The sequence below is a fragment of the Taudactylus pleione genome, unplaced genomic scaffold, assembly GCF_031769625.1.
Source record: "Taudactylus pleione unplaced genomic scaffold, aTauple2 ptg000550l, whole genome shotgun sequence".
In the NCBI taxonomy this organism is placed as follows: Eukaryota; Metazoa; Chordata; class Amphibia; order Anura; family Myobatrachidae; genus Taudactylus; species Taudactylus pleione.
In genome coordinates this window covers 2,077,501-2,097,500 of record NW_028284952.1, presented here as the reverse complement: position 1 = coordinate 2,097,500, position 20,000 = coordinate 2,077,501, and the positions used below count along the sequence as shown (strand labels likewise).

Here is a 20,000-nt window from a genome sequence, read left to right as displayed (position 1 = left end):
TCTCCCATCCAAGTACTAACCAGGCCCAACACTGCATAGCTTCCAAGATCAGACGATATTGGGCATGTATAAGTGTGGTTTGGCTGTAGGTGCTCAAAAACATTAATTTTAGACCTCTATTACTTCTTAACTCAAGTAATTTCATTGATAAGTTGAAAAAATTAAATGTAAAATGTAATAGAAAAGAATGTTATGGCAGTATAAAATTACCTACAGCACCTGGTATTCCCAGGTGGTCTCCCATCCAAGTACTAACCAGGCCCAACACTGCATAGCTTCCAAGATCAAACGAGATTGGGCATGTCCAGTGTGGTTTGGCTGTAGGTGCTCAAAAGCATTAACTTTTGACCTCTATTACTTCTTAACTCAAGTAAATTCATTGATAAGTTGAAAAAATTAAATGTAAAATGTAATAGAAAAGAATGTTATGGCAGTATAAAATTACCTACTGCACCTGGTATTCCCAGGTGGTATCCCATTCAAGTACTTACCAGGCCCAACACTGTATAGCTTCCAAGATCAGACGAGATTGGGCATGTCCAGTGAGGATTGGCTGTAGGTGCACAAAAACATTAACTTTAGACCTCTATTACTTTTTAACTCAAGAAAATTCAATGATTAGTTGAAAAATGAAATGTAAAATGTAATAGAAAAGAATGTTATGGCAGTATAAAATTACCTACAGCACCTGGGATTCCTAGGTGGTCTCCCATCCAAGTACTAACCAGGCCCTCCACTGCATAGCTTCCAAAATCAGACGAGATTGGGCATGTCCAGTGTGGTTTGGATGTAGGTGCTCAAAAACATTAACTTTAGACCTCTTTTACTTCTTAACTCAAGTAAATTCAATGATAAGTTGAAAAATGAAATGTAAAATGTAATGGAAAAGAATGTTACGGCAGTATAAAATTACCTACAGCACCTGGTGTTCCCAGGTGGTCTCCCATTCAAGTACTAACCAGGCCCAACACTGCATAGCTTCCAAGATCAGACGATATTGGGCATGTCCAGTGTGGTTTGGCTGTAGGTGCTCAAAAACATTAATTTTAGACCTCTATTACTTCTTAACTCAAGTAAATTCATTGATAAGTTGAAAAAATTAAATGTAAAATGTAATAGAAAAGAATGTTATGGCAGTATAAAATTACTTACAGCACCTGGTATTCCCAGGTGGTCTCCCATCCAAGTACTAACCAGGCCCAACACTGCATAGCATCCAAGTTCAGACGAGATTGGGCATGTCCTGTGTGGTTTGGCTGTAGGTGCTCAAAAACATTAACTTTAGACCTCTATTACTTCTTAACTCAAGTAAATTCATTGATAAGTTGAAAAAATTAAATGTAAAATGTAATAGAAAAGAATGTTATGGCAGTATAAAATTACCTACAGCACCTGGTATTCCCAGGTGGTCTCCCATCCAAGTACTAACCAGGCCCAACACTGCATAGCTTCCAAGTTCAGTTGAGATTGGGCATGTCCAGTGTGGTTTGGCTGTAGGTGCTCAAAAACATTAACTTTAGACCTCTTTTACTTCTTAACTCAAGTAAATTCAATGATTAGTTGAAAAATGAAATGTAAAATGTAATAGAAAAGAATGTTATTTCAGTATAAAATTACCTACAGCACCTGGCATTCCCAGGTGGTCTCCCATCCAAGTACTAACCAGGCCCAACACAGCATAGCTTTCAAGATCAGACGAGATTGGGCATGTCCAGTGTGGTTTGACTGTAGGTGCTCAAAAACATTAACTTTAGACGTCTTTTACTTCTTAACTCAAGTTAATTCATTGATAAGTTGAAAAAATGTAATGTAAAATGTAATAGAAAAGAATGTTATGACTATATAAAATTACCTACAGCACCTGGTATTCCCAGGTGGTCTCCCTTCCAAGTACTAACCAGGCCCAACACTGCATAGCTTCCAAGATCAAACGAGATTGGGCATGTCCAGTGTGGTTTGGCTGTAGGTGCTCAAAAGCATTAACTTTAGACCTCTATTACTTCTTAACTCAAGTAAAATCATTGATAAGTTGAAAAAATTAAATGTAAAATGTAATAGAAAAGACTGTTATGGCAGTATACAATTACCTACAGCACCTGGGATTCCAAGGTGGTCTCCCATCCAAGTACTAACCAGGCCCAACACTGCATAGCTTCCAAGATCAGACGATATTGGGCATGTCCAGTGTGCTTTGGCTGTAGGTGCCCAAAACCATTAATTTTAGACCTCTATTACTTCTTAACTCAAGTAAATTCATTGATAAGTTGAAAAAATTAAATGTAAAATGTAATAGAAAAGAAGGTTATGGCAGTATAAAATTACCTACAGCACCTGGTATTCCCAGGTGGTCTCCCATCCAAGTACTAACCAGGCCCAACACTGCATAGCTTCCAAGTTCAGACGAGATTGGGCATGTCCAGTGTGGTTTGGCTGTAGGTGCTCAAAAACATTAACTTTAGACCTCTTTTACTTCTTAACTCAAGTAAATTCAATGATTAGTTGAAAAATGAAATGTAAAATGTAATAGAAAAGAATGTTATGGCAGTATAAAATTACCTACTGCACCTGGCATTCCCAGGTGGTCTCCCATCCAAGTACTAACCAGGCCCAACACTGCATAGCTTCCAAGATCAGATGATATTGGGCATGTCCAGTGTGGTTTGGCTGTAGGTGCCAAACACCTTTAACTTTAGACCTCAATTACTTCTTAACTCAAGTAAATTCATTGATAAGTTGAAAAAATTAAATGTAAAATGTAATAGAAAAGAATGTTATGGCAGTATAAAATTACCTACTGCACCTGGTATTCCCCGGTGGTATCCCATCCAAGTACTTACCAGGCCCAACACTGTATAGCATCCAAGATCAGACGAGATTGGGCATGTCCAGTGTGGTTTGGCTGTAGGTGCTCAAAAACATTAACTTTAGACCTCTTTTACTTCTTAACTCAAGTAAATTCAATGATTAGTTGAAAAATGAAATGTAACATGTAATAGAAAAGAATGTTATGGCAGTATAAAATTACCTACAGCACCTGGCATTCCCAGGTGGTCTCCCATCCAAGTTCTAACCAGGCCCAACACTGCATTGCTTCCAAGATCAGATGATATTGGGCATGTCCAGTGTGGTTTGGCTGTAGGTGCCCAAAACCTTTAACTTTAGACCTCAATTACTTCTTAACTCAAGTAAATTCATTGATAAGTTGAAAAAATTAAATGTAAAATGTAATAGAAAAGAATGTTATGGCAGTATAAAATTACCTACAGCACCTGGTATTCCCAGGTGGTCTCCCGTCCAAGTACTAACCAGGCCCAACACTGCATAGCTTCCAAGATCAAATGAGATTGGGCATGTCCAGTGTGGTTTGGCTGTAGGTGCTCAAAAGCATTAACTTTTGACCTCTATTACTTCTTAACTCAAGTAAATTCATTGATAATTTGAAAAAATTAAATGTAAAATGTAATAGAAAAGAATGTTATGGCAGTATAAAATTACCTACTGCACCTGGTATTCCCAGGTGGTATCCCATCCAAGTACTTACCAGGCCCAACACTGTATAGCTTCCAAGATCAGACGAGATTGGGCATGTCCAGTGAGGATTGGCTGTAGGTGCACAAAAACATTAACTTTAGACCTCTACTACTTTTTAACTCAAGAAAATTCAATGATTAGTTGAAAAATGAAATGTAAAATGTAATAGAAAAGAATGTTATGGCAGTATAAAATTACCTACAGCACCTGGGATTCCTAGGTGGTCTCCCATCCAAGTACTAACCAGGCCCACCACTGCATAGCTTCCAAGATCAGACGAGATTGGGCATGTCCAGTGTGGTTTGGCTGTAGGTGCTCAAAAACATTAACTTTAGACCTCTTTTACTTCTTAACTCAAGTAAATTCAATGATAAGTTGAAAAATGAAATGTAAAATGTAATGGAAAAGAATGTTACGGCAGTATAAAATTACCTACAGCACCTGGTGTTCCCAGGTGGTCTCCCATCCAAGTATTAACCAGGCCCAACACTGCATAGCTTCCAAGATCAGACGATATTGGGCATGTATAAGTGTGGTTTGGCTGTAGGTGCTCAAAAACATTAATTTTAGACCTCTATTACTTCTTAACTCAAGTAAATTCATTGATAAGTTGAAAAAATTAAATGTAAAATGTAATAGAAAAGAATGTTATGGCAGTATAAAATTACCTACAGCACCTGGTATTCCCAGGTGGTCTCCCATCCAAGTACTAACCAGGCCCAACACTGCATAGCATCCAAGTTCAGACGAGATTGGGCATGTCCAGTGTGGTTTGGCTGTAGCTGCTCAAAAACATTAACTTTAGACCTCTATTACTTCTTAACTCAAGAAAATTCAATGATTAGTTGAAAAATGAAATGTAAAATGTAATAGAAAAGAATGTTATGGCAGTATAAAATTACCTACAGCACCTGGGATTCCTAGGTGGTCTCCCATTCAAGTACTAACCAGCCCCACCACTGCATAGCTTCCAAGATCAGACGAGATTGGGCATGTCCAGTGTGGTTTGGCTGTAGGTGCTCAAAAACATTAACTTTAGACCTCTTTTACTTCTTAACTCAAGTAAATTCAATGATAAGTTGAAAAATGAAATGTAAAATGTAATGGAAAAGAATGTTACGGCAGTATAAAATTACCTACAGCATCTGGTGTTCCCAGGTGGTCTCCCATCCAAGTACTAACCAGGCCCAACACTGCATAGCTTCCAAGATCAGACGATATTGGGCATGTATAAGTGTGGTTTGGCTGTAGGTGCTCAAAAACATTAATTTTAGACCTCTATTACTTCTTAACTCAAGTAAATTCATTGATAAGTTGAAAAAATTAAATGTAAAATGTAATAGAAAAGAATGTTATGGCAGTATAAAATTACCTACAGCACCTGGTATTCCCAGGTGGTCTCCCATCCAAGTACTAACCAGGCCCAACACTGCATAGCTTCCAAGTTCAGTTGAGATTGGGCATGTCCAGTGTGGTTTGGCTGTAGGTGCCTAACACCTTTAACTTTAGACCTCAATTACTTCTTAACTCAAGTAAATTCATTGATAAGTTGAAAAAATTTAATGTAAAATGTAATAGAAAAGAATGTTATGGCAGTATAAAATTACCTACTGCACCTGGTATTCCCAGGTGGTATCCCATCCAAGTACTTACCAGGCCCAACACTGTATAGCATCCAAGATCAGACGAGATTGGGCATGTCCAGTGAGGATTGGCTGTAGGTGCACAAAAACATTAACTTTAGACCTCTATTACTTTTTAACTCAAGTAAGTTCATTGATAATTTGAAAAAATTAAATGTAAAATGTAATAGAAAAGAATTTTATAGTATGATAAAATGAACTACAGCAGCTGGTATTCCCTGGTGGTCTTCCATCCAAGTACTAACCAGGCCCAACACTGCATAGCTTCCAATATCAGACAAGATTGGGCATGTCCAGTGTGGTTTGGCTGTAGGTGCTCAAAAACATTAACTTTAGACCTCTTTTACTTCTTAACTCAAGTAAATTCAATGATTAGTTGAAAAATGAAATGTAAAATGTAATAGGAAAGAATGTTATGGCAGTATAAAATTATCTACAGCACCTGCGATTCCTAGGTGGTCTCCCATCCAAGTACTAACCAGGCCCACCACTGCATAGCTGCATAGCTTCCAAGATCAGATGAGGTTGGGCATGTCCAGTGTGGTTTGGCTGTAGGTGCTCAAAAACATTAACTTTAGACCTCTATTACTTCTTAACTCAAGTAAATTCATTGATAAGTTGAAAAAATTAAATGTAAAATGTAATAGAAAAGACTGTTATGGCAGTATACAATTACCTACAGCACCTGGTATTCCAAGGTGGTCTCCCATCCAAGTACTAACCAGGCCCAAAACTCCATAGCTTTCAAGATCAGACGATATTGGGCATGTCCAGTGTGCTTTGGCTGTAGGTGCCCAAAACCATTAATTTTAGACCTCTATTACTTCTTAACTCAAGTAAATTCATTGATAAGTTGAAAAAATTAAATGTAAAATGTAATAGAAAAGAATGTTATGGCAGTATAAAATTACCTACAGCACCTGGTATTCCCAGGTGGTCTCCCATCCAAGTACTAACCAGGCCCAACACTGCATAGCTTCCAAGATCAGATGATATTGGGCATGTCCAGTGTGGTTTGGCTGTAGGTGCCCAAAACCTTTAACTTTAGACCTCAATTACTTCTTAACTCAAGTAAATTCATTGATAAGTTGAAAAAATTAAATGTAAAATGTAATAGAAAAGAATGTTATGGCAGTATAAAATTACCTACTGCACCTGGTATTCCCAGGTGGTATCCCATCCAAGTACTTACCAGGCCCAACACTGTATAGCTTCCAAGATCAGACGAGATTGGGCATGTCCAGTGAGGATTGGCTGTAGGTGCACAAAAACATTAACTTTAGACCTCTATTACTTTTTAACTCAAGTAAGTTCATTGATAAGTTGAAAAAATTAAATGTAAAATGTAATAGAAAAGAATTTTATAGTATGATAAAATGAACTACAGCAGCTGGTATTCCCTGGTGGTCTCCCATCCAAGTACTAACCAGGCCCAACACTGCATAGCTTCCAATATCAGACAAGATTGGGCATGTCCAGTGTGGTTTGGCTGTAGGTGCTCAAAAACATTAACTTTAGACCTCTATTACTTCTTAACTCAAGTAAATTCATTGATAAGTTGAAAAAATGTAATGTAAAATGTAATAGAAAAGAATGTTATGGCTATATAAAATTACCTACAGCACCTGGTATTCCCAGGTGATCTCCCGTCCAAGTACTAACCAGGCCCAACACTGCATAGCTTCCAAGATCAGATGAGATTGGGCATGTCCAGTGTGGTTTGGCTGTAGGTGCTCAAAAGCATTAACTTTAGACCTCTATTACTTCTTAACTCAAGTAAATTCATTGATAAGTTGAAAAAATTAAATGTAAAATGTAGTAGAAAAGACTGTTATGGCAGTATAAAATTACCTACAGCACTTGGGATTCCTAGGTGGTCTCCCATCCAAGTACTAACCAGGCCCACCACTGCATAGCTTCCAAGATCAGACGAGATTGGGCATGTCCAGTGTGGTTTGGCTGTAGGTGCTGAAAAACATTAACTTTAGACCTCTATTACTTCTTAACTCAAGTAAATTCATTGATAAGTTGAAAAAATTAAATGTAAAATGTAATAGAAAAGAATGTTATGGCAGTATAAAATTACCTACAGCACCTGGTATTCCCAGTGGGTCTCCCATCCAAGTACTAACCAGGCCCAACACTGCATAGCTTCCAAGTTCAGATGAGACTGGGCATGTCCTGTGTGGTTTGGCTGTAGGTGCTCAAAAACATTAATTTTAGACCTCTATTACTTCTTAACTCAAGTAAATTCATTGATAAGTTGAAAAAATTAAATGTAAAATGTAATAGAAAAGAATGTTATGGCAGTATAAAATTACCTACAGCACCTGGTATTCCCAGGTGGTCTCCCATCCAAGTACTAACCAGGCCCAACACTGCATATCTTCCAAGTTCAGTCGAGATTGGGCATGTCCAGTGTGGTTTGGCTGTAGGTGCTCAGAAACATTAACTTTAGACCTCTTTTACTTCTTAACTCAAGTAAATTCAATGATTAGTTGAAAAATGAAATGTAAAATGTAATAGAAAAGAATGTTATGGCAGTATAAAATTACCTACAGCATCTGGCATTCCCAGGTGGTCTCCCATCCAAGTTCTAACCAGGCCCAACACTGCATAGCTTCCAAGATCAGATGATATTGTGCATGTCCAGTGTGGTTTGGCTGTAGGTGCCCAAAACCTTTAACTTTAGACCTCAATTACTTCTTAACTCAAGTAAATTCAATGATAAGTTGAAAAATGAAATGTAAAATGTAATGTAAAAGAATGTTACGGCAGTATAAAATTACCTACAGCACCTGGTGTTCCCAGGTGGTCTCCCATTCAAGTACTAACCAGGCCCAACACTGCATAGCTTCCAAGATCAGACGATATTGGGCATGTCCAGTGTGGTTTGGCTGTAGGTGCTCAAAAACATTAATTTTAGAACACTATTACTTCTTAACTCAAGTAAATTCATTGATAAGTTGAAAAAATTAAATGTAAAATGTAATAGAAAAGAATGTTATGGCAGTATAAAATTACCTACAGCACCTGGTATTCCCAGGTGGTCTCCCATCCAAGTACTAACCAGGCCCAACACTGCATAGCATCCAAGTTCAGACGAGATTGGGCATGTCCTGTGTGGTTTGGCTGTAGGTGCTCAAAAACATTAACTTTAGACCTCTATTACTTCTTAACTCAAGTAAATTCATTGATAAGTTGAAAAAATTAAATGTAAAATGTAATAGAAAAGAATGTTATGGCAGTATAAAATTACCTACAGCACCTGGTATTCCCAGGTGGTCTCCCATCCATGTACTAACCAGGCCCAACACTGCATAGCTTCCAAGTTCAGTTGAGATTGGGCATGTCCAGTGTGGTTTGGCTGTAGGTGCTCAAAAACATTAACTTTAGACCTCTTTTACTTCTTAACTCAAGTAAATTCAATGATTAGTTGAAAAATGAAATGTAAAATGTAATAGAAAAGAATGTTATTTCAGTATAAAATTACCTACAGCACCTGGCATTCCCAGGTGGTCTCCCATCCAAGTACTAACCAGGCCCAACACAGCATAGCTTTCAAGATCAGACGAGATTGGGCATGTCCAGTGTGGTTTGACTGTAGGTGCTCAAAAACATTAACTTTAGACGTCTTTTACTTCTTAACTCAAGTTAATTCATTGATAAGTTGAAAAAATGTAATGTAAAATGTAATAGAAAAGAATGTTATGACTATATAAAATTACCTACAGCACCTGGTATTCCCAGGTGGTCTCCCTTCCAAGTACTAACCAGGCCCAACACTGCATAGCTTCCAAGATCAAACAAGATTGGGCATGTCCAGTGTGGTTTGGCTGTAGGTGCTCAAAAGCATTAACTTTAGACCTCTATTACTTCTTAACTCAAGTAAAATCATTGATAAGTTGAAAAAATTAAATGTAAAATGTAATAGAAAAGACTGTTATGGCAGTATACAATTACCTACAGCACCTGGGATTCCAAGGTGGTCTCCCATCCAAGTACTAACCAGGCCCAACACTGCATAGCTTCCAAGATCAGACGATATTGGGCATGTCCAGTGTGCTTTGGCTGTAGGTGCCCAAAACCATTAATTTTAGACCTCTATTACTTCTTAACTCAAGTAAATTCATTGAAAAGTTGAAAAAATTAAATGTAAAATGTAATAGAAAAGACTGTTATGGCAGTATAAAATTACCTACAGCACCTGGTATTCCAAGGTGGTCTCCCATCCAAGTACTAACCAGGCCCAACACTGCATAGCTTCCAAGTTCAGACGAGATTGGGCATGTCCAGTGTGGTTTGGCTGTAGGTGCTCAAAAACATTAACTTTAGACCTCTTTTACTTCTTAACTCAAGTAAATTCAATGATTAGTTGAAAAATGAAATGTAAAATGTAATAGAAAAGAATGTTATGGCAGTATAAAATTACCTACTGCACCTGGCATTCCCAGGTGGTCTCCCATCCAAGTACTAACCAGGCCCAACACTGCATAGCTTCCAAGATCAGATGATATTGGGCATGTCCAGTGTGGTTTGGCTGTAGGTGCCAAACACCTTTAACTTTAGACCTCAATTACTTCTTAACTCAAGTAAATTCATTGATAAGTTGAAAAAATTAAATGTAAAATGTAATAGAAAAGAATGTTATGGCAGTATAAAATTACCTACTGCACCTGGTATTCCCCGGTGGTATCCCATCCAAGTACTTACCAGGCCCAACACTGTATAGCTTCCAAGATCAGACGAGATTGGGCATGTCCAGTGAGGATTGGCTGTAGGTGCACAAAAACATTAACTTTAGACCTCTATTACTTTTTAACTCAAGTAAATTCATTGATAAGTTGAAAAAATTAAATGTAAAATGTAATAGAAAAGAATGTTATGGCAGTATAAAATTACCTACTGCACCTGGTATTCCCAGGTGGTATCCCATCCAAGTACTTACCAGGCCCAACACTGTATAGCTTCCAAGATCAGACGAGATTGGGCATGTCCAGTGAGGATTGGCTGTAGGTGCACAAAAACATTAACTTTAGACCTCTACTACTTTTTAACTCAAGAAAATTCAATGATTAGTTGAAAAATGAAATGTAAAATGTAATAGAAAAGAATGTTATGGCAGTATAAAACTACCTATAGCACCTGGGATTCCTAGGTGGTCTCCCATCCAAGTACTAACCAGGTCCACCACTGCATAGCTTCCAAGATCAGACGAGATTGGGCATGTCCAGTGTGGTTTGGCTGTAGGTGCTCAAAAACATTAACTTTAGACCTCTTTTACTTCTTAACTCAAGTAAATTCAATGATAAGTTGAAAAATGAAATGTAAAATGTAATGGAAAAGAATGTTACGGCAGTATAAAATTACCTACAGCACCTGGTGTTCCCAGGTGGTCTCCCATCCAAGTACTAACCAGGCCCAACACTGCATAGCTTCCAAGATCAGACGATATTGGGCATGTATAAGTGTGGTTTGGCTGTAGGTGCTCAAAAACATTAATTTTAGAACTCTATTACTTCTTAACTCAAGTAAATTCATTGATAAGTTGAAAAAATTAAATGTAAAATGTAATAGAAAAGAATGTTATGGCAGTATAAAATTACCTACAGCACCTGGTATTCCCAGGTGGTCTCCCATCCAAGTACTAACCAGGCCCAACACTGCATAGCATCCAAGTTCAGACGAGATTGGGCATGTCCAGTGTGGTTTGGCTGTAGCTGCTCAAAAACATTAACTTTAGACCTCTATTACTTCTTAACTCAAGAAAATTCAATGATTAGTTGAAAAATGAAATGTAAAATGTAATAGAAAAGAATGTTATGGCAGTATAAAATTACCTACAGCACCTGGGATTCCTAGGTGGTCTCCCATCCAAGTACTAACCAGGCCCACCACTGCATAGCTTCCAAGATCAGACGAGATTGGGCATGTCCAGTGTGGTTTGGCTGTAGGTGCTCAAAAACATTAACTTTAGACCTCTTTTACTTCTTAACTCAAGTAAATTCAATGATAAGTTGAAAAATGAAATGTAAAATGTAATGGAAAAGAATGTTACGGCAGTATAAAATTACCTACAGCATCTGGTGTTCCCAGGAGGTCTCCCATCCAAGTACTAACCAGGCCCAACACTGCATAGCTTCCAAGATCAGACGATATTGGGCATGTATAAGTGTGGTTTGGCTGTAGGTGCTCAAAAACATTAATTTTAGACCTCTATTACTTCTTAACTCAAGTAATTTCATTGATAAGTTGAAAAAATTAAATGTAAAATGTAATAGAAAAGAATGTTATGGCAGTATAAAATTACCTACAGCACCTGGTATTCCCAGGTGGTCTCCCATCCAAGTACTAACCAGGCCCAACACTGCATAGCTTCCAAGATCAAACGAGATTGGGCATGTCCAGTGTGGTTTGGCTGTAGGTGCTCAAAAGCATTAACTTTTGACCTCTATTACTTCTTAACTCAAGTAAATTCATTGATAAGTTGAAAAATTAAATGTAAAATGTAATAGAAAAGAATGTTATGGCAGTATAAAATTACCTACTGCACCTGGTATTCCCAGGTGGTATCCCATTCAAGTACTTACCAGGCCCAACACTGTATAGCTTCCAAGATCAGACGAGATTGGGCATGTCCAGTGAGGATTGGCTGTAGGTGCACAAAAACATTAACTTTAGACCTCTATTACTTTTTAACTCAAGAAAATTCAATGATTAGTTGAAAAATGAAATGTAAAATGTAATAGAAAAGAATGTTATGGCAGTATAAAATTACCTACAGCACCTGGGATTCCTAGGTGGTCTCCCATCCAAGTACTAACCAGGCCCTCCACTGCATAGCTTCCAAAATCAGACGAGATTGGGCATGTCCAGTGTGGTTTGGATGTAGGTGCTCAAAAACATTAACTTTAGACCTCTTTTACTTCTTAACTCAAGTAAATTCAATGATAAGTTGAAAAATGAAATGTAAATGTAATGAAAAGAATGTTACGGCAGTATAAAATTACCTACAGCACCTGGTGTTCCCAGGTGGTCTCCCATTCAAGTACTAACCAGGCCCAACACTGCATAGCTTCCAAGATCAGACGATATTGGGCATGTCCAGTGTGGTTTGGCTGTAGGTGCTCAAAAACATTAATTTTAGACCTCTATTACTTCTTAACTCAAGTAAATTCATTGATAAGTTGAAAAAATTAAATGTAAAATGTAATAGAAAAGAATGTTATGGCAGTATAAAATTACTTACAGCACCTGGTATTCCCAGGTGGTCTCCCATCCAAGTACTAACCAGGCCCAACACTGCATAGCATCCAAGTTCAGACGAGATTGGGCATGTCCTGTGTGGTTTGGCTGTAGGTGCTCAAAAACATTAACTTTAGACCTCTATTACTTCTTAACTCAAGTAAATTCATTGATAAGTTGAAAAAATTAAATGTAAAATGTAATAGAAAAGAATGTTATGGCAGTATAAAATTACCTACAGCACCTGGTATTCCCAGGTGGTCTCCCATCCAAGTACTAACCAGGCCCAACACTGCATAGCTTCCAAGTTCAGTTGAGATTGGGCATGTCCAGTGTGGTTTGGCTGTAGGTGCTCAAAAACATTAACTTTAGACCTCTTTTACTTCTTAACTCAAGTAAATTCAATGATTAGTTGAAAAATGAAATGTAAAATGTAATAGAAAAGAATGTTATTTCAGTATAAAATTACCTACAGCACCTGGCATTCCCAGGTGGTCTCCCATCCAAGTACTAACCAGGCCCAACACAGCATAGCTTTCAAGATCAGACGAGATTGGGCATGTCCAGTGTGGTTTGACTGTAGGTGCTCAAAAACATTAACTTTAGACGTCTTTTACTTCTTAACTCAAGTTAATTCATTGATAAGTTGAAAAAATGTAATGTAAAATGTAATAGAAAAGAATGTTATGACTATATAAAATTACCTACAGCACCTGGTATTCCCAGGTGGTCTCCCTTCCAAGTACTAACCAGGCCCAACACTGCATAGCTTCCAAGATCAAACGAGATTGGGCATGTCCAGTGTGGTTTGGCTGTAGGTGCTCAAAAGCATTAACTTTAGACCTCTATTACTTCTTAACTCAAGTAAAATCATTGATAAGTTGAAAAAATTAAATGTAAAATGTAATAGAAAAGACTGTTATGGCAGTATACAATTACCTACAGCACCTGGGATTCCAAGGTGGTCTCCCATCCAAGTACTAACCAGGCCCAACACTGCATAGCTTCCAAGATCAGACGATATTGGGCATGTCCAGTGTGCTTTGGCTGTAGGTGCCCAAAACCATTAATTTTAGACCTCTATTACTTCTTAACTCAAGTAAATTCATTGATAAGTTGAAAAAATTAAATGTAAAATGTAATAGAAAAGAAGGTTATGGCAGTATAAAATTACCTACAGCACCTGGTATTCCCAGGTGGTCTCCCATCCAAGTACTAACCAGGCCCAACACTGCATAGCTTCCAAGTTCAGACGAGATTGGGCATGTCCAGTGTGGTTTGGCTGTAGGTGCTCAAAAACATTAACTTTAGACCTCTTTTACTTCTTAACTCAAGTAAATTCAATGATTAGTTGAAAAATGAAATGTAAAATGTAATAGAAAAGAATGTTATGGCAGTATAAAATTACCTACTGCACCTGGCATTCCCAGGTGGTCTCCCATCCAAGTACTAACCAGGCCCAACACTGCATAGCTTCCAAGATCAGATGATATTGGGCATGTCCAGTGTGGTTTGGCTGTAGGTGCCAAACACCTTTAACTTTAGACCTCAATTACTTCTTAACTCAAGTAAATTCATTGATAAGTTGAAAAAATTAAATGTAAAATGTAATAGAAAAGAATGTTATGGCAGTATAAAATTACCTACTGCACCTGGTATTCCCCGGTGGTATCCCATCCAAGTACTTACCAGGCCCAACACTGTATAGCATCCAAGATCAGACGAGATTGGGCATGTCCAGTGTGGTTTGGCTGTAGGTGCTCAAAAACATTAACTTTAGACCTCTTTTACTTCTTAACTCAAGTAAATTCAATGATTAGTTGAAAAATGAAATGTAACATGTAATAGAAAAGAATGTTATGGCAGTATAAAATTACCTACAGCACCTGGCATTCCCAGGTGGTCTCCCATCCAAGTTCTAACCAGGCCCAACACTGCATTGCTTCCAAGATCAGATGATATTGGGCATGTCCAGTGTGGTTTGGCTGTAGGTGCCCAAAACCTTTAACTTTAGACCTCAATTACTTCTTAACTCAAGTAAATTCATTGATAAGTTGAAAAAATTAAATGTAAAATGTAATAGAAAAGAATGTTATGGCAGTATAAAATTACCTACAGCACCTGGTATTCCCAGGTGGTCTCCCGTCCAAGTACTAACCAGGCCCAACACTGCATAGCTTCCAAGATCAAATGAGATTGGGCATGTCCAGTGTGGTTTGGCTGTAGGTGCTCAAAAGCATTAACTTTTGACCTCTATTACTTCTTAACTCAAGTAAATTCATTGATAATTTGAAAAAATTAAATGTAAAATGTAATAGAAAAGAATGTTATGGCAGTATAAAATTACCTACTGCACCTGGTATTCCCAGGTGGTATCCCATCCAAGTACTTACCAGGCCCAACACTGTATAGCTTCCAAGATCAGACGAGATTGGGCATGTCCAGTGAGGATTGGCTGTAGGTGCACAAAAACATTAACTTTAGACCTCTACTACTTTTTAACTCAAGAAAATTCAATGATTAGTTGAAAAATGAAATGTAAAATGTAATAGAAAAGAATGTTATGGCAGTATAAAATTACCTACAGCACCTGGGATTCCTAGGTGGTCTCCCATCCAAGTACTAACCAGGCCCACCACTGCATAGCTTCCAAGATCAGACGAGATTGGGCATGTCCAGTGTGGTTTGGCTGTAGGTGCTCAAAAACATTAACTTTAGACCTCTTTTACTTCTTAACTCAAGTAAATTCAATGATAAGTTGAAAAATGAAATGTAAAATGTAATGGAAAAGAATGTTACGGCAGTATAAAATTACCTACAGCACCTGGTGTTCCCAGGTGGTCTCCCATCCAAGTATTAACCAGGCCCAACACTGCATAGCTTCCAAGATCAGACGATATTGGGCATGTATAAGTGTGGTTTGGCTGTAGGTGCTCAAAAACATTAATTTTAGACCTCTATTACTTCTTAACTCAAGTAAATTCATTGATAAGTTGAAAAAATTAAATGTAAAATGTAATAGAAAAGAATGTTATGGCAGTATAAAATTACCTACAGCACCTGGTATTCCCAGGTGGTCTCCCATCCAAGTACTAACCAGGCCCAACACTGCATAGCATCCAAGTTCAGACGAGATTGGGCATGTCCAGTGTGGTTTGGCTGTAGCTGCTCAAAAACATTAACTTTAGACCTCTATTACTTCTTAACTCAAGAAAATTCAATGATTAGTTGAAAAATGAAATGTAAAATGTAATAGAAAAGAATGTTATGGCAGTATAAAATTACCTACAGCACCTGGGATTCCTAGGTGGTCTCCCATTCAAGTACTAACCAGCCCCACCACTGCATAGCTTCCAAGATCAGACGAGATTGGGCATGTCCAGTGTGGTTTGGCTGTAGGTGCTCAAAAACATTAACTTTAGACCTCTTTTACTTCTTAACTCAAGTAAATTCAATGATAAGTTGAAAAATGAAATGTAAAATGTAATGGAAAAGAATGTTACGGCAGTATAAAATTACCTACAGCATCTGGTGTTCTCAGGTGGTCTCCCATCCAAGTACTAACCAGGCCCAACACTGCATAGCTTCCAAGATCAGACGATATTGGGCATGTATAAGTGTGGTTTGGCTGTAGGTGCTCAAAAACATTAATTTTAGACCTCTATTACTTCTTAACTCAAGTAAATTCATTGATAAGTTGAAAAAATTAAATGTAAAATGTAATAGAAAAGAATGTTATGGCAGTATAAAATTACCTACAGCACCTGGTATTCCCAGGTGGTCTCCCATCCAAGTACTAACCAGGCCCAACACTGCATAGCTTCCAAGTTCAGTTGAGATTGGGCATGTCCAGTGTGGTTTGGCTGTAGGTGCCTAACACCTTTAACTTTAGACCTCAATTACTTCTTAACTCAAGTAAATTCATTGATAAGTTGAAAAAATTTAATGTAAAATGTAATAGAAAAGAATGTTATGGCAGTATAAAATTACCTACTGCACCTGGTATTCCCAGGTGGTATCCCATCCAAGTACTTACCAGGCCCAACACTGTATAGCATCCAAGATCAGACGAGATTGGGCATGTCCAGTGAGGATTGGCTGTAGGTGCACAAAAACATTAACTTTAGACCTCTATTACTTTTTAACTCAAGTAAGTTCATTGATAATTTGAAAAAATTAAATGTAAAATGTAATAGAAAAGAATTTTATAGTATGATAAAATGAACTACAGCAGCTGGTATTCCCTGGTGGTCTTCCATCCAAGTACTAACCAGGCCCAACACTGCATAGCTTCCAATATCAGACAAGATTGGGCATGTCCAGTGTGGTTTGGCTGTAGGTGCTCAAAAACATTAACTTTAGACCTCTTTTACTTCTTAACTCAAGTAAATTCAATGATTAGTTGAAAAATGAAATGTAAAATGTAATAGGAAAGAATGTTATGGCAGTATAAAATTATCTACAGCACCTGCGATTCCTAGGTGGTCTCCCATCCAAGTACTAACCAGGCCCACCACTGCATAGCTGCATAGCTTCCAAGATCAGATGAGGTTGGGCATGTCCAGTGTGGTTTGGCTGTAGGTGCTCAAAAACATTAACTTTAGACCTCTATTACTTCTTAACTCAAGTAAATTCATTGATAAGTTGAAAAAATTAAATGTAAAATGTAATAGAAAAGACTGTTATGGCAGTATACAATTACCTACAGCACCTGGTATTCCAAGGTGGTCTCCCATCCAAGTACTAACCAGGCCCAAAACTCCATAGCTTTCAAGATCAGACGATATTGGGCATGTCCAGTGTGCTTTGGCTGTAGGTGCCCAAAACCATTAATTTTAGACCTCTATTACTTCTTAACTCAAGTAAATTCATTGATAAGTTGAAAAAATTAAATGTAAAATGTAATAGAAAAGAATGTTATGGCAGTATAAAATTACCTACAGCACCTGGTATTCCCAGGTGGTCTCCCATCCAAGTACTAACCAGGCCCAACACTGCATAGCTTCCAAGATCAGATGATATTGGGCATGTCCAGTGTGGTTTGGCTGTAGGTGCCCAAAACCTTTAACTTTAGACCTCAATTACTTCTTAACTCAAGTAAATTCATTGATAAGTTGAAAAAATTAAATGTAAAATGTAATAGAAAAGAATGTTATGGCAGTATAAAATTACCTACTGCACCTGGTATTCCCAGGTGGTATCCCATCCAAGTACTTACCAGGCCCAACACTGTATAGCTTCCAAGATCAGACGAGATTGGGCATGTCCAGTGAGGATTGGCTGTAGGTGCACAAAAACATTAACTTTAGACCTCTATTACTTTTTAACTCAAGTAAGTTCATTGATAAGTTGAAAAAATTAAATGTAAAATGTAATAGAAAAGAATTTTATAGTATGATAAAATGAACTACAGCAGCTGGTATTCCCTGGTGGTCTCCCATCCAAGTACTAACCAGGCCCAACACTGCATAGCTTCCAATATCAGACAAGATTGGGCATGTCCAGTGTGGTTTGGCTGTAGGTGCTCAAAAACATTAACTTTAGACCTCTATTACTTCTTAACTCAAGTAAATTCATTGATAAGTTGAAAAAATGTAATGTAAAATGTAATAGAAAAGAATGTTATGGCTATATAAAATTACCTACAGCACCTGGTATTCCCAGGTGATCTCCCGTCCAAGTACTAACCAGGCCCAACACTGCATAGCTTCCAAGATCAGATGAGATTGGGCATGTCCAGTGTGGTTTGGCTGTAGGTGCTCAAAAACATTAATTTTAGAACACTATTACTTCTTAACTCAAGTAAATTCATTGATAAGTTGAAAAAATTAAATGTAAAATGTAATAGAAAAGAATGTTATGGCAGTATAAAATTACCTACAGCACCTGGTATTCCCAGGTGGTCTCCCATCCAAGTACTAACCAGGCCCAACACTGCATAGCATCCAAGTTCAGACGAGATTGGGCATGTCCTGTGTGGTTTGGCTGTAGGTGCTCAAAAACATTAACTTTAGACCTCTATTACTTCTTAACTCAAGTAAATTCATTGATAAGTTGAAAAAATTAAATGTAAAATGTAATAGAAAAGAATGTTATGGCAGTATAAAATTACCTACAGCACCTGGTATTCCCAGGTGGTCTCCCATCCATGTACTAACCAGGCCCAACACTGCATAGCTTCCAAGTTCAGTTGAGATTGGGCATGTCCAGTGTGGTTTGGCTGTAGGTGCTCAAAAACATTAACTTTAGACCTCTTTTACTTCTTAACTCAAGTAAATTCAATGATTAGTTGAAAAATGAAATGTAAAATGTAATAGAAAAGAATGTTATTTCAGTATAAAATTACCTACAGCACCTGGCATTCCCAGGTGGTCTCCCATCCAAGTACTAACCAGGCCCAACACAGCATAGCTTTCAAGATCAGACGAGATTGGGCATGTCCAGTGTGGTTTGACTGTAGGTGCTCAAAAACATTAACTTTAGACGTCTTTTACTTCTTAACTCAAGTTAATTCATTGATAAGTTGAAAAAATGTAATGTAAAATGTAATAGAAAAGAATGTTATGACTATATAAAATTACCTACAGCACCTGGTATTCCCAGGTGGTCTCCCTTCCAAGTACTAACCAGGCCCAACACTGCATAGCTTCCAAGATCAAACAAGATTGGGCATGTCCAGTGTGGTTTGGCTGTAGGTGCTCAAAAGCATTAACTTTAGACCTCTATTACTTCTTAACTCAAGTAAAATCATTGATAAGTTGAAAAAATTAAATGTAAAATGTAATAGAAAAGACTGTTATGGCAGTATACAATTACCTACAGCACCTGGGATTCCAAGGTGGTCTCCCATCCAAGTACTAACCAGGCCCAACACTGCATAGCTTCCAAGATCAGACGATATTGGGCATGTCCAGTGTGCTTTGGCTGTAGGTGCCCAAAACCATTAATTTTAGACCTCTATTACTTCTTAACTCAAGTAAATTCATTGAAAAGTTGAAAAAATTAAATGTAAAATGTAATAGAAAAGACTGTTATGGCAGTATAAAATTACCTACAGCACCTGGTATTCCAAGGTGGTCTCCCATCCAAGTACTAACCAGGCCCAACACTGCATAGCTTCCAAGTTCAGACGAGATTGGGCATGTCCAGTGTGGTTTGGCTGTAGGTGCTCAAAAACATTAACTTTAGACCTCTTTTACTTCTTAACTCAAGTAAATTCAATGATTAGTTGAAAAATGAAATGTAAAATGTAATAGAAAAGAATGTTATGGCAGTATAAAATTACCTACTGCACCTGGCATTCCCAGGTGGTCTCCCATCCAAGTACTAACCAGGCCCAACACTGCATAGCTTCCAAGATCAGATGATATTGGGCATGTCCAGTGTGGTTTGGCTGTAGGTGCCAAACACCTTTAACTTTAGACCTCAATTACTTCTTAACTCAAGTAAATTCATTGATAAGTTGAAAAAATTAAATGTAAAATGTAATAGAAAAGAATGTTATGGCAGTATAAAATTACCTACTGCACCTGGTATTCCCCGGTGGTATCCCATCCAAGTACTTACCAGGCCCAACACTGT

At 37.7% G+C, this 20,000-nt stretch overlaps 8 non-coding genes and 74 pseudogenes across 8 annotated transcripts; all 82 read right to left on the bottom strand.

Moving 5' to 3' along the window:
• Nucleotides 1-91, bottom strand: part of LOC148491053 (5S ribosomal RNA) — a 120-nt pseudogene extending 29 nt beyond the window's left edge.
• A 116-nt stretch (nt 92-207) lies between these two features.
• LOC148491052 (5S ribosomal RNA) lies at nt 208-326 on the bottom strand. Its single transcript, XR_015870593.1, has one exon. It is a non-coding gene; the product is annotated as a 5S ribosomal RNA (ribosomal RNA).
• Nucleotides 327-442: 116 nt separating this feature from the next.
• LOC148491051 (5S ribosomal RNA) lies at nt 443-561 on the bottom strand (annotated as a pseudogene).
• Nucleotides 562-676: 115 nt separating this feature from the next.
• LOC148491050 (5S ribosomal RNA) lies at nt 677-795 on the bottom strand (annotated as a pseudogene).
• Nucleotides 796-910: 115 nt separating this feature from the next.
• LOC148491049 (5S ribosomal RNA) lies at nt 911-1,029 on the bottom strand (annotated as a pseudogene).
• Nucleotides 1,030-1,145: 116 nt separating this feature from the next.
• Nucleotides 1,146-1,264, bottom strand: LOC148491048 (5S ribosomal RNA; annotated as a pseudogene).
• Nucleotides 1,265-1,380: 116 nt separating this feature from the next.
• Nucleotides 1,381-1,499, bottom strand: LOC148491047 (5S ribosomal RNA). The gene has a single exon (XR_015871317.1). It is a non-coding gene; the product is annotated as a 5S ribosomal RNA (ribosomal RNA).
• A 115-nt stretch (nt 1,500-1,614) lies between these two features.
• Nucleotides 1,615-1,733, bottom strand: LOC148491046 (5S ribosomal RNA; annotated as a pseudogene).
• Nucleotides 1,734-1,849: 116 nt separating this feature from the next.
• On the bottom strand, nt 1,850-1,968 carry LOC148491045 (5S ribosomal RNA; annotated as a pseudogene).
• A 116-nt stretch (nt 1,969-2,084) lies between these two features.
• Nucleotides 2,085-2,203, bottom strand: LOC148491044 (5S ribosomal RNA; annotated as a pseudogene).
• Nucleotides 2,204-2,319: 116 nt separating this feature from the next.
• On the bottom strand, nt 2,320-2,438 carry LOC148491043 (5S ribosomal RNA). Its single transcript, XR_015871485.1, has one exon. It is a non-coding gene; the product is annotated as a 5S ribosomal RNA (ribosomal RNA).
• A 115-nt stretch (nt 2,439-2,553) lies between these two features.
• LOC148491042 (5S ribosomal RNA) lies at nt 2,554-2,672 on the bottom strand (annotated as a pseudogene).
• Nucleotides 2,673-2,788: 116 nt separating this feature from the next.
• LOC148491041 (5S ribosomal RNA) lies at nt 2,789-2,907 on the bottom strand (annotated as a pseudogene).
• A 115-nt stretch (nt 2,908-3,022) lies between these two features.
• On the bottom strand, nt 3,023-3,141 carry LOC148491040 (5S ribosomal RNA; annotated as a pseudogene).
• Nucleotides 3,142-3,257: 116 nt separating this feature from the next.
• LOC148491039 (5S ribosomal RNA) lies at nt 3,258-3,376 on the bottom strand (annotated as a pseudogene).
• A 116-nt stretch (nt 3,377-3,492) lies between these two features.
• LOC148491038 (5S ribosomal RNA) lies at nt 3,493-3,611 on the bottom strand (annotated as a pseudogene).
• Nucleotides 3,612-3,726: 115 nt separating this feature from the next.
• LOC148491037 (5S ribosomal RNA) lies at nt 3,727-3,845 on the bottom strand (annotated as a pseudogene).
• A 115-nt stretch (nt 3,846-3,960) lies between these two features.
• Nucleotides 3,961-4,080, bottom strand: LOC148491036 (5S ribosomal RNA; annotated as a pseudogene).
• Nucleotides 4,081-4,196: 116 nt separating this feature from the next.
• LOC148491035 (5S ribosomal RNA) lies at nt 4,197-4,315 on the bottom strand (annotated as a pseudogene).
• Nucleotides 4,316-4,430: 115 nt separating this feature from the next.
• Nucleotides 4,431-4,549, bottom strand: LOC148491034 (5S ribosomal RNA; annotated as a pseudogene).
• A 115-nt stretch (nt 4,550-4,664) lies between these two features.
• On the bottom strand, nt 4,665-4,784 carry LOC148491033 (5S ribosomal RNA; annotated as a pseudogene).
• A 116-nt stretch (nt 4,785-4,900) lies between these two features.
• Nucleotides 4,901-5,019, bottom strand: LOC148491032 (5S ribosomal RNA). The gene has a single exon (XR_015871316.1). It is a non-coding gene; the product is annotated as a 5S ribosomal RNA (ribosomal RNA).
• Nucleotides 5,020-5,135: 116 nt separating this feature from the next.
• LOC148491031 (5S ribosomal RNA) lies at nt 5,136-5,254 on the bottom strand (annotated as a pseudogene).
• A 116-nt stretch (nt 5,255-5,370) lies between these two features.
• Nucleotides 5,371-5,489, bottom strand: LOC148491030 (5S ribosomal RNA; annotated as a pseudogene).
• A 593-nt stretch (nt 5,490-6,082) lies between these two features.
• On the bottom strand, nt 6,083-6,201 carry LOC148491029 (5S ribosomal RNA; annotated as a pseudogene).
• A 116-nt stretch (nt 6,202-6,317) lies between these two features.
• LOC148491028 (5S ribosomal RNA) lies at nt 6,318-6,436 on the bottom strand (annotated as a pseudogene).
• A 116-nt stretch (nt 6,437-6,552) lies between these two features.
• LOC148491027 (5S ribosomal RNA) lies at nt 6,553-6,671 on the bottom strand (annotated as a pseudogene).
• A 116-nt stretch (nt 6,672-6,787) lies between these two features.
• On the bottom strand, nt 6,788-6,906 carry LOC148491026 (5S ribosomal RNA; annotated as a pseudogene).
• Nucleotides 6,907-7,022: 116 nt separating this feature from the next.
• Nucleotides 7,023-7,141, bottom strand: LOC148491025 (5S ribosomal RNA; annotated as a pseudogene).
• A 116-nt stretch (nt 7,142-7,257) lies between these two features.
• On the bottom strand, nt 7,258-7,376 carry LOC148491024 (5S ribosomal RNA; annotated as a pseudogene).
• A 116-nt stretch (nt 7,377-7,492) lies between these two features.
• Nucleotides 7,493-7,611, bottom strand: LOC148491023 (5S ribosomal RNA; annotated as a pseudogene).
• A 115-nt stretch (nt 7,612-7,726) lies between these two features.
• LOC148491022 (5S ribosomal RNA) lies at nt 7,727-7,845 on the bottom strand (annotated as a pseudogene).
• Nucleotides 7,846-7,960: 115 nt separating this feature from the next.
• LOC148491021 (5S ribosomal RNA) lies at nt 7,961-8,079 on the bottom strand (annotated as a pseudogene).
• A 116-nt stretch (nt 8,080-8,195) lies between these two features.
• On the bottom strand, nt 8,196-8,314 carry LOC148491020 (5S ribosomal RNA; annotated as a pseudogene).
• Nucleotides 8,315-8,430: 116 nt separating this feature from the next.
• Nucleotides 8,431-8,549, bottom strand: LOC148491019 (5S ribosomal RNA; annotated as a pseudogene).
• Nucleotides 8,550-8,664: 115 nt separating this feature from the next.
• On the bottom strand, nt 8,665-8,783 carry LOC148491018 (5S ribosomal RNA; annotated as a pseudogene).
• Nucleotides 8,784-8,899: 116 nt separating this feature from the next.
• Nucleotides 8,900-9,018, bottom strand: LOC148491017 (5S ribosomal RNA; annotated as a pseudogene).
• A 116-nt stretch (nt 9,019-9,134) lies between these two features.
• On the bottom strand, nt 9,135-9,253 carry LOC148491016 (5S ribosomal RNA; annotated as a pseudogene).
• A 116-nt stretch (nt 9,254-9,369) lies between these two features.
• LOC148491015 (5S ribosomal RNA) lies at nt 9,370-9,488 on the bottom strand (annotated as a pseudogene).
• Nucleotides 9,489-9,603: 115 nt separating this feature from the next.
• Nucleotides 9,604-9,722, bottom strand: LOC148491014 (5S ribosomal RNA; annotated as a pseudogene).
• Nucleotides 9,723-9,838: 116 nt separating this feature from the next.
• On the bottom strand, nt 9,839-9,957 carry LOC148491013 (5S ribosomal RNA; annotated as a pseudogene).
• A 116-nt stretch (nt 9,958-10,073) lies between these two features.
• LOC148491012 (5S ribosomal RNA) lies at nt 10,074-10,192 on the bottom strand (annotated as a pseudogene).
• Nucleotides 10,193-10,307: 115 nt separating this feature from the next.
• On the bottom strand, nt 10,308-10,426 carry LOC148491011 (5S ribosomal RNA; annotated as a pseudogene).
• A 115-nt stretch (nt 10,427-10,541) lies between these two features.
• LOC148491010 (5S ribosomal RNA) lies at nt 10,542-10,661 on the bottom strand (annotated as a pseudogene).
• Nucleotides 10,662-10,777: 116 nt separating this feature from the next.
• LOC148491009 (5S ribosomal RNA) lies at nt 10,778-10,896 on the bottom strand (annotated as a pseudogene).
• A 115-nt stretch (nt 10,897-11,011) lies between these two features.
• Nucleotides 11,012-11,130, bottom strand: LOC148491008 (5S ribosomal RNA; annotated as a pseudogene).
• A 115-nt stretch (nt 11,131-11,245) lies between these two features.
• On the bottom strand, nt 11,246-11,365 carry LOC148491007 (5S ribosomal RNA; annotated as a pseudogene).
• A 116-nt stretch (nt 11,366-11,481) lies between these two features.
• On the bottom strand, nt 11,482-11,600 carry LOC148491006 (5S ribosomal RNA). Its single transcript, XR_015870591.1, has one exon. It is a non-coding gene; the product is annotated as a 5S ribosomal RNA (ribosomal RNA).
• A 115-nt stretch (nt 11,601-11,715) lies between these two features.
• Nucleotides 11,716-11,834, bottom strand: LOC148491005 (5S ribosomal RNA; annotated as a pseudogene).
• Nucleotides 11,835-11,949: 115 nt separating this feature from the next.
• Nucleotides 11,950-12,068, bottom strand: LOC148491004 (5S ribosomal RNA; annotated as a pseudogene).
• A 113-nt stretch (nt 12,069-12,181) lies between these two features.
• Nucleotides 12,182-12,300, bottom strand: LOC148491003 (5S ribosomal RNA; annotated as a pseudogene).
• Nucleotides 12,301-12,416: 116 nt separating this feature from the next.
• LOC148491002 (5S ribosomal RNA) lies at nt 12,417-12,535 on the bottom strand (annotated as a pseudogene).
• A 116-nt stretch (nt 12,536-12,651) lies between these two features.
• Nucleotides 12,652-12,770, bottom strand: LOC148491001 (5S ribosomal RNA). The gene has a single exon (XR_015871314.1). It is a non-coding gene; the product is annotated as a 5S ribosomal RNA (ribosomal RNA).
• Nucleotides 12,771-12,885: 115 nt separating this feature from the next.
• Nucleotides 12,886-13,004, bottom strand: LOC148491000 (5S ribosomal RNA; annotated as a pseudogene).
• Nucleotides 13,005-13,120: 116 nt separating this feature from the next.
• Nucleotides 13,121-13,239, bottom strand: LOC148490999 (5S ribosomal RNA; annotated as a pseudogene).
• Nucleotides 13,240-13,355: 116 nt separating this feature from the next.
• Nucleotides 13,356-13,474, bottom strand: LOC148490998 (5S ribosomal RNA; annotated as a pseudogene).
• A 116-nt stretch (nt 13,475-13,590) lies between these two features.
• Nucleotides 13,591-13,709, bottom strand: LOC148490997 (5S ribosomal RNA). The gene has a single exon (XR_015871484.1). It is a non-coding gene; the product is annotated as a 5S ribosomal RNA (ribosomal RNA).
• A 115-nt stretch (nt 13,710-13,824) lies between these two features.
• LOC148490996 (5S ribosomal RNA) lies at nt 13,825-13,943 on the bottom strand (annotated as a pseudogene).
• Nucleotides 13,944-14,059: 116 nt separating this feature from the next.
• LOC148490995 (5S ribosomal RNA) lies at nt 14,060-14,178 on the bottom strand (annotated as a pseudogene).
• Nucleotides 14,179-14,293: 115 nt separating this feature from the next.
• Nucleotides 14,294-14,412, bottom strand: LOC148490994 (5S ribosomal RNA; annotated as a pseudogene).
• A 116-nt stretch (nt 14,413-14,528) lies between these two features.
• Nucleotides 14,529-14,647, bottom strand: LOC148490993 (5S ribosomal RNA; annotated as a pseudogene).
• A 116-nt stretch (nt 14,648-14,763) lies between these two features.
• On the bottom strand, nt 14,764-14,882 carry LOC148490992 (5S ribosomal RNA; annotated as a pseudogene).
• Nucleotides 14,883-14,997: 115 nt separating this feature from the next.
• Nucleotides 14,998-15,116, bottom strand: LOC148490991 (5S ribosomal RNA; annotated as a pseudogene).
• Nucleotides 15,117-15,231: 115 nt separating this feature from the next.
• On the bottom strand, nt 15,232-15,351 carry LOC148490990 (5S ribosomal RNA; annotated as a pseudogene).
• Nucleotides 15,352-15,467: 116 nt separating this feature from the next.
• On the bottom strand, nt 15,468-15,586 carry LOC148490989 (5S ribosomal RNA; annotated as a pseudogene).
• A 115-nt stretch (nt 15,587-15,701) lies between these two features.
• Nucleotides 15,702-15,820, bottom strand: LOC148490988 (5S ribosomal RNA; annotated as a pseudogene).
• A 115-nt stretch (nt 15,821-15,935) lies between these two features.
• LOC148490987 (5S ribosomal RNA) lies at nt 15,936-16,055 on the bottom strand (annotated as a pseudogene).
• A 116-nt stretch (nt 16,056-16,171) lies between these two features.
• LOC148490986 (5S ribosomal RNA) lies at nt 16,172-16,290 on the bottom strand. The gene has a single exon (XR_015871311.1). It is a non-coding gene; the product is annotated as a 5S ribosomal RNA (ribosomal RNA).
• A 116-nt stretch (nt 16,291-16,406) lies between these two features.
• Nucleotides 16,407-16,525, bottom strand: LOC148490985 (5S ribosomal RNA; annotated as a pseudogene).
• Nucleotides 16,526-16,641: 116 nt separating this feature from the next.
• LOC148490984 (5S ribosomal RNA) lies at nt 16,642-16,760 on the bottom strand (annotated as a pseudogene).
• Nucleotides 16,761-17,353: 593 nt separating this feature from the next.
• On the bottom strand, nt 17,354-17,472 carry LOC148490983 (5S ribosomal RNA; annotated as a pseudogene).
• A 116-nt stretch (nt 17,473-17,588) lies between these two features.
• On the bottom strand, nt 17,589-17,707 carry LOC148490982 (5S ribosomal RNA; annotated as a pseudogene).
• A 116-nt stretch (nt 17,708-17,823) lies between these two features.
• On the bottom strand, nt 17,824-17,942 carry LOC148490981 (5S ribosomal RNA; annotated as a pseudogene).
• Nucleotides 17,943-18,058: 116 nt separating this feature from the next.
• On the bottom strand, nt 18,059-18,177 carry LOC148490980 (5S ribosomal RNA; annotated as a pseudogene).
• Nucleotides 18,178-18,293: 116 nt separating this feature from the next.
• On the bottom strand, nt 18,294-18,412 carry LOC148490979 (5S ribosomal RNA; annotated as a pseudogene).
• Nucleotides 18,413-18,528: 116 nt separating this feature from the next.
• On the bottom strand, nt 18,529-18,647 carry LOC148490978 (5S ribosomal RNA; annotated as a pseudogene).
• Nucleotides 18,648-18,762: 115 nt separating this feature from the next.
• Nucleotides 18,763-18,881, bottom strand: LOC148490977 (5S ribosomal RNA; annotated as a pseudogene).
• A 116-nt stretch (nt 18,882-18,997) lies between these two features.
• On the bottom strand, nt 18,998-19,116 carry LOC148490976 (5S ribosomal RNA; annotated as a pseudogene).
• A 116-nt stretch (nt 19,117-19,232) lies between these two features.
• On the bottom strand, nt 19,233-19,351 carry LOC148490975 (5S ribosomal RNA; annotated as a pseudogene).
• A 116-nt stretch (nt 19,352-19,467) lies between these two features.
• On the bottom strand, nt 19,468-19,586 carry LOC148490974 (5S ribosomal RNA; annotated as a pseudogene).
• Nucleotides 19,587-19,701: 115 nt separating this feature from the next.
• Nucleotides 19,702-19,820, bottom strand: LOC148490973 (5S ribosomal RNA; annotated as a pseudogene).
• Nucleotides 19,821-19,936: 116 nt separating this feature from the next.
• The window catches only part of LOC148490972 (5S ribosomal RNA), a 119-nt pseudogene continuing 55 nt past the window's right edge, over nt 19,937-20,000 (bottom strand).